Source organism: Podarcis raffonei, chromosome 10 (genome assembly GCF_027172205.1).
Source record: "Podarcis raffonei isolate rPodRaf1 chromosome 10, rPodRaf1.pri, whole genome shotgun sequence".
NCBI lineage: Eukaryota > Metazoa > Chordata > Lepidosauria > Squamata > Lacertidae > Podarcis > Podarcis raffonei.
In genome coordinates this window covers 14,961,312-14,967,342 of record NC_070611.1, presented here as the reverse complement: position 1 = coordinate 14,967,342, position 6,031 = coordinate 14,961,312, and the positions used below count along the sequence as shown (strand labels likewise).

General features: G+C 46.8%; 1 protein-coding gene across 5 annotated transcripts in view; it reads left to right on the top strand.

Moving 5' to 3' along the window:
* The first annotated feature begins 367 nt into the window (after positions 1 to 367).
* The window catches only part of BRD1 (bromodomain containing 1), a 41,932-nt gene continuing 36,268 nt past the window's right edge, over positions 368 to 6,031 (top strand). For 2 of the 5 annotated variants that reach the window (XM_053404517.1, XM_053404516.1), the window contains exon 1: positions 370 to 762. The gene's annotated coding sequence lies outside the window, so the exon portion shown is untranslated. Of the gene's footprint in view, positions 763 to 6,031 lie in introns of all 5 variants that reach the window. The other 3 variants (XM_053404519.1, XM_053404515.1, XM_053404518.1) reach the window with 3 other exon arrangements.

The window sequence follows — 6,031 nt, the reverse complement described above, 5'->3', positions numbered from 1 at the left end:
AAAGAAGATGAAGATCTAAGGGGCTGGATCCGTTTAATCTTCCCAAATACAGTGGGATCTGGAGTGGCAAAGAACCTGACGCGTCAGGACTCCCCAGCCGATCCTACGAAAGCTTCTCCTCGCACCTGGCTCCGCAAGGAGAAAACGCCACGCCGCGGAAGATTGCCCAAGAAAGGGCCTCGTGCTCCCTTCCCATCCGCCTCGTCCATCCCTGAACCCGGCAGCAGCCTGCGGTCTTAACAAACCCGATGCGCTCTCGGCCCCGCCCACCTCGCGAGGATTGGTTGGCGGCGGGCGGATGACGAAGGCGGCGATGGGCGGGGCCTCTGTGGCCCCGCCCCCAGAACGCGCGTCGTCGTCGTCCGCGGGGCTGGGAGGTGCCTGGCGCCCTCGCGTCCCGCTGCTGCTGCTGCTCCTCCCCCGCCTCCCTCCCTCCCCTCCCCCGCCGGCGCGAGCGCTGTGGTGAAGCCGCCGCATTGTTTGTGCCGAAGGGGGGAGGAGGAGGAGGAGGGGAAGGTTCTCGGCCACGGGAGCCTCAGCGACCAACCCGCAGCCGGCCCTCCGCCCCCGAATGCGTCGCGGCAGCCGGAGACAGCAACCGCCGCCGCCGCCGCCACCGGGAGCCCCAAGGCGGCCGGGACAGCGCGGACGACGAGGCCCCTCCCTCAGTCTCCTCACAGCCGCTCGGCGTTAGCAAGCTGAGGGAGCCGCCATTAGCCCCGGAGTCTCGCAGCCAAGGGAGGGGTCGGCCAGCTCCCTCAGGTGAGCGCCCGCGGCCCGTCAAACGGCGGCTCCCCACCCCCGCGCGCCACCACCCACCTCACGGGCGGGCGGGCGCCATGTTTGCGGCCCGAGCATTGTCCCGGGTGGGGGGAGGAAAAGCGAGGCGGGCCCTGCGGGGAGAGGTAGGGCCTCGCAAAGGATAAGGCGCCGGGCCTGGCGTGGGAGGAACCACTCGGCGAGAGGGGAGGGGCGGTGGGGGAGGGGAAGGAACCATCGGCGCGCCAGCGGGAGGGGCGCCCGCTGTTGTTGATGTCGCGGGCGGGCGGGCGGGCGGGGGGAAGGCGACGTTCGGGGAAGGGGGTGGGCGGCGGCGGGGGTTGTACGGGAATCTCGTGCAGGGCGCAACCATTCCGCGAAACCGAGAGGGGGGGTTGGATTGGGAAGAGGGAGGGTGGCCCGCGCCTACCGCAAAACCTATCGAGTCTTCCTGTTTCGCCTCGTTCCCGTCGGGGAGGAAAGGGTTACTTCCTGGGGAGTTCGCTTTCGTTTTCGGGGCGAAGCGCGACTTTCCCCACCCCCCTCGCCTTTCTGTTGTAACTCCCAGCTGGGAGCTGGCCCGGCCGGATTCAGTGCACCGGGTTCCGCAGTTTGCAAGAGGAGCGTTACCTCCCAGGGACCAGGGCCTTTTAACTCGTCGGCATGCAGTTGGAAGAGGCTTTCATCTTCCTTTCTGTAACAAGAGATGATGTAAGACGCTCCGCAAATGGACGTGTGATTTATTATTTTGCGTTCCCAAGGGAACTGCAGATAGGGTAAACCCTGACTATAGTACTATGGTAGAAGCCTCGCAAACGGTATGCTTCTTGAGGAAGGCTTTATTTTGGCTGTGTGGTCTGGTGATAAAATGTCACTTTTAAGACGCTTTGGCTGTTGCTGAACTTCGAGAATTGTTGTTGTTGATGATGATTTATACCCCGCCCATCTATCTGGGTTTCCCCAGCCACTCTGGGCAGCTCCCAACAGAATATTAAAAACACAGTAAAATATCAAACATTTAAAACTTCTCTAAACAGGGCTGCATTGAGATAGTTGTTTGCACATACGGTAAGCATTTCTTTCTGTCATTCTTCTAGACGCAGAATTCATTCTCTCTGAACTAGATTTTATCTAGTTTATGATAGAGGAATACGCTCTCAGAATAACTTGCATGGTTCTTCCTTTTCCCATGGTTTTCCTTCTTTTTAAAATCCATGGGGAAACAGTTTGTAGTTTAGCACGATAATTTCTTCCAGTTTTAGTTCAGTTTTCATTTATATGATGTCTGAGATTTTGAAATGAATTATGGCTGTCAAATAGTACTGTAAACACAGCTTGGGTATTTTAAAAGTTTGCTTGGATCTAAAAATGTCTGGATGCGAGATCCATTTCTGTCTTTCTCATCAGTTCACCAATTATAAAATGAGAGAAGTAGTGGCCTACCTCACAAGGTTGTTAAGTCAGTTGGCTCTCCAAGGATTCATTCTGATTCAATGTAATGGGTAAATCCCATTGAAATGGAAAGCCATAGGATTATGTCGCAATAGCTCTCTATAAAAAGCTTAGAAATGCTCCCCATTGTGTACACACACAAACATAGCCCTCTTTCTGTTACAAAAATTGAAATGTGACATTGGATTTGATGCAGTTCAGTCTGCAACCAGTAAAAAAAAAGAGGGGGAGGTGGGAGATGAGTTGCAAGCTACCAGAACAGGTCTGAGTGGCTGTTTCATAAGAGTGCCAATTTTGATGAAGGTTTGTATAGATGCCTCTTGCATTTGGGTGTTCACTTGATGAACTAGCTATTAAAACACTGCAATTTCACAAAGTTCATGTGGCTTCTGCTCCTCTTTCTTACCCCTCAGTATTTGTGATTAAAGATTTAGTGGGAATATTTGCACTTCCCAAAAGTACTTATTGTGGGGGAAATGTCAACACAATTTGAAAATAAGGAATATTCATCCTCTAACATGGGGAAGTGGGAGAACTGTCATTTGAAGGGAGGGCATTGACACAAATGTTTCAAATAGAGTTGGTGCCATGCATTATCCATGAATATGTGTAAAATGTTTTCCCCAGTGCAGACATTTGTTGAGTGTTGCTTGTTTTATGTCTTCAGATATCATTGCACAGCTACCCTATTCTTTTCTTACTAACAGCTGCGGTTACTGGAAGAGAAAATGATGATTACTATCCAGTAGTCTTCTATTACTACTTTTTTAAAAAAGCAGCTGTTGCCTGTTGAATTGCTTTCTGATACATGTTTTGCAGTCTGCACAGTTTTCTAAAGTAATATATCAAAGCTAAGTTTTGCAGTGATAACTTTATAAATACTATTTTGTTTTGTGCTTCAGTTCTTTTTATAAGGCTGTATAAGAAGCTTTAGAAATTACGACAGTCTAAGCTCAAATAAACCACAAACACAACCAGTTATTGGGTAATAACACAAAAAAGATTGTGACCTAAGAATCATTCTGCATGTGAAGGCGTGCAGGACTTGGGGCCTGTGTCCATAAAATGTTTGAGCAAGTTTTTTTTAGGCATTCATTCCTTTAAGTGTCTGTTCTAGCTTTGTAGTCCATGGGGAACAGTGGGAGGAAGGGAGATAGGGAGCTTTGCTCAAGATTACCAAATACTAGTAACCCTTTACAACTTTAACTCCATTGGCATACTTGTCATCTGGGTGCGTGGACCTTCCTGTTGTGGTTGTAGCATCCGCAAAGGCAAGGGATACCCATAGTATTTCTGTCCTGCTACACCCCACTCGCAGATGAGTGCTTCCCAAACCACGAACTCATTTTCCTTGACTATATTGTGGATATGAGAGTTGTACACAGACCAATATTTCCTATAACAGCCTAGTTCACTGAGTGTTCATATACTGAGCTGGAGGACATGGAAATACAGGACCATTGCCCTGTTCATTTGGGGGATTCTGTGTACGTGTACATACAAAGGATTTTTACTTCCTGTGCTTTTTAAGGTGAATACGTGAATGCACATGAGCTATCGGTGATGTGGGCACTTAAAATTAAATACAGTCTGGAGTAGGCATATGTGATCTTGTGTAGGTGGCATAGGCCCTTCAGTGCACTTGATGCACACCCTCTTGTGCACTTACTGAAATGAAATAATTAGCTTTTTATCAAACCTCCCAGAGGAATTGAGTGAACTTAGATAATGGTTTAAAAAATTATATTTAATTTAATACGCTTTTACTAACTGCATGAAATTATTCTAATCCTCGGGGAGCAAAGCTTTCCTTAGTAACGTTGAATGGTTGTATGGCTCAAAATGATCAAGGCTAGCCACAGTTTTTTACTGATTAAAACAAGTTGACCACTTATTGTGGTCCATGTTCAAAGAAGCTAATTCATTGTTGATTGTGCTGTAGTTTAGTCTGGAAAATAGCACTGAGGTTATCCAGATAATACTTTGTTTTATTGTCTAGTAGTCATAGTCTTGTTTTGTTCCTGATAGAAAGAGTAAAATTGATCCTGTGGCCGTGAAGGAGAGTGTGGCCTTGGGGAGAGAATCTGATGCTGTGAGACAGTCTTCTCCAACCTTTTGTCCTCCAGATAGTTTGGACCATTGGCCATGCTGGCTGGGTCTGATGGGAGTTGTAATCAAAACATCTGGAAAATCTGCCTTAAGTGAATACTTGTTCAACAGATAGTTTGACAGAATTTATTTATTGAATGAAAAATAATTGCTGTAAACAGAACAATAAAATTTGCCTACACTGTTTGTAAACAGGACAGTTTAGAGAAATGGCCAAGGTGTGATTTTGTTCCTTTCGTTTTTGAGATCAACTCACTGTATTTCCTTTCTTTCACATTTTGGCATGTGAATTTTCACAACATAACTCTTCTTTTTCTCTCTTGCCCTGTTCCCCATTAGATGCACATTGGATCCCTCACAGGTGCTGCCTCGTACTTGCATTTGTGTACTGTACTGTATCAAACATCAGCATTTTCCAGCAAATTTCTGACCCTATTACAAGACAGAGCCATTCAAATATCATTTTTCTACTGATGAGCAAGTCAAGCAATACACTAAAGGGGAAGGAACCAATGTCCCACTTCTTCCCAAGCATATCAGTCATAATTATGTTCCCCCCAAGTTTTCTCCAAATGATTTTTTTATGGGCTCATTTACACTGCATCACAACATTTGTTGGTTCATAACTACAAATTGTGTCAGTGTCTGCTTTAACTCAGAACCTGAAAACTGTTTTTTCTCAGAGGCAAGTAAAAGAGATACATACACAGAATATACCATCCTCTGTATAATTTCCAGACAGTATGTATTAAAAGCTACACAACCATAAACACAAGTGAAATCCTATAACATCAGGTAAAATGGTTCCTATTCTACATAAGAAAAATAAGAACCTTAGGAAAGCAATCTTTGTTGATAGTAATATACCGGTAGGTCACAAACATGAATTATGTATATATTGTAGTTGAACAAAAATATCTACAAATTCTACCTTGGATTTTATTCTGTGGATTTCACGTGATGGCTTAGATTGAGACCATGAGAAAAAATAGGCTACTTGTGCAACAGAGTTGTTTCTTTACCCCTAAAATCTGTTCCTCGCAGTTGGTGTGGGGAGAGATCCCTTTCTCACTGTAGCCCTCCATGTGCAATCCCATGTTACTTGACTTTGGAGAGCTCTGTGGGTTGCAGTCTGAAGGAGTCGGTGAGGAACCACTGCATGAAAGACCTTGTGCAAGTCATTTTTCATAATTAGAGGCCCATTTTGCTTGATAGAAGAGTAGAATGCAATCCTCAATACTGTGGAGCTAAGGAGAATAAAAAAGTTTTAAGTAGTTGTTGACATCTGTCAGTTAGTCGCTATAACAAATCCTTCATAGAAATCAGCATCTGATTCTCGCTTCACATTTCTTTGAGCCATTTTAAAAATATTTCAAGACATCCTGTATTAGAAACAAGGTGATGGATTTTTATTTTCTTTCTTTCCGCAAGTCTTCAGGACAGGTCCGGGAACAGAGGGGAAGGTGTGCTGCACTTCTCCTCTGTCCCCGGACCTGTTCTGAAGGCTGGCGGTCCACCGCCAGCCTTCAGAACAGCCTTCCGAAGGCTGGCGCAGGGAGGTGGTCTCTCCGCCCCACCGCCAGCCTTCGGAACAGCCTTCCGAAGGCTGGCGCAGGGAGGAGGTCTCTCCGCCCCACCGCCAGCCTTCGGAGCAGCCTTCCGAAGGCTGGCGCAGGGAGGAGGTCTCTCCGCCCCACCGCCAGCCTTCGGA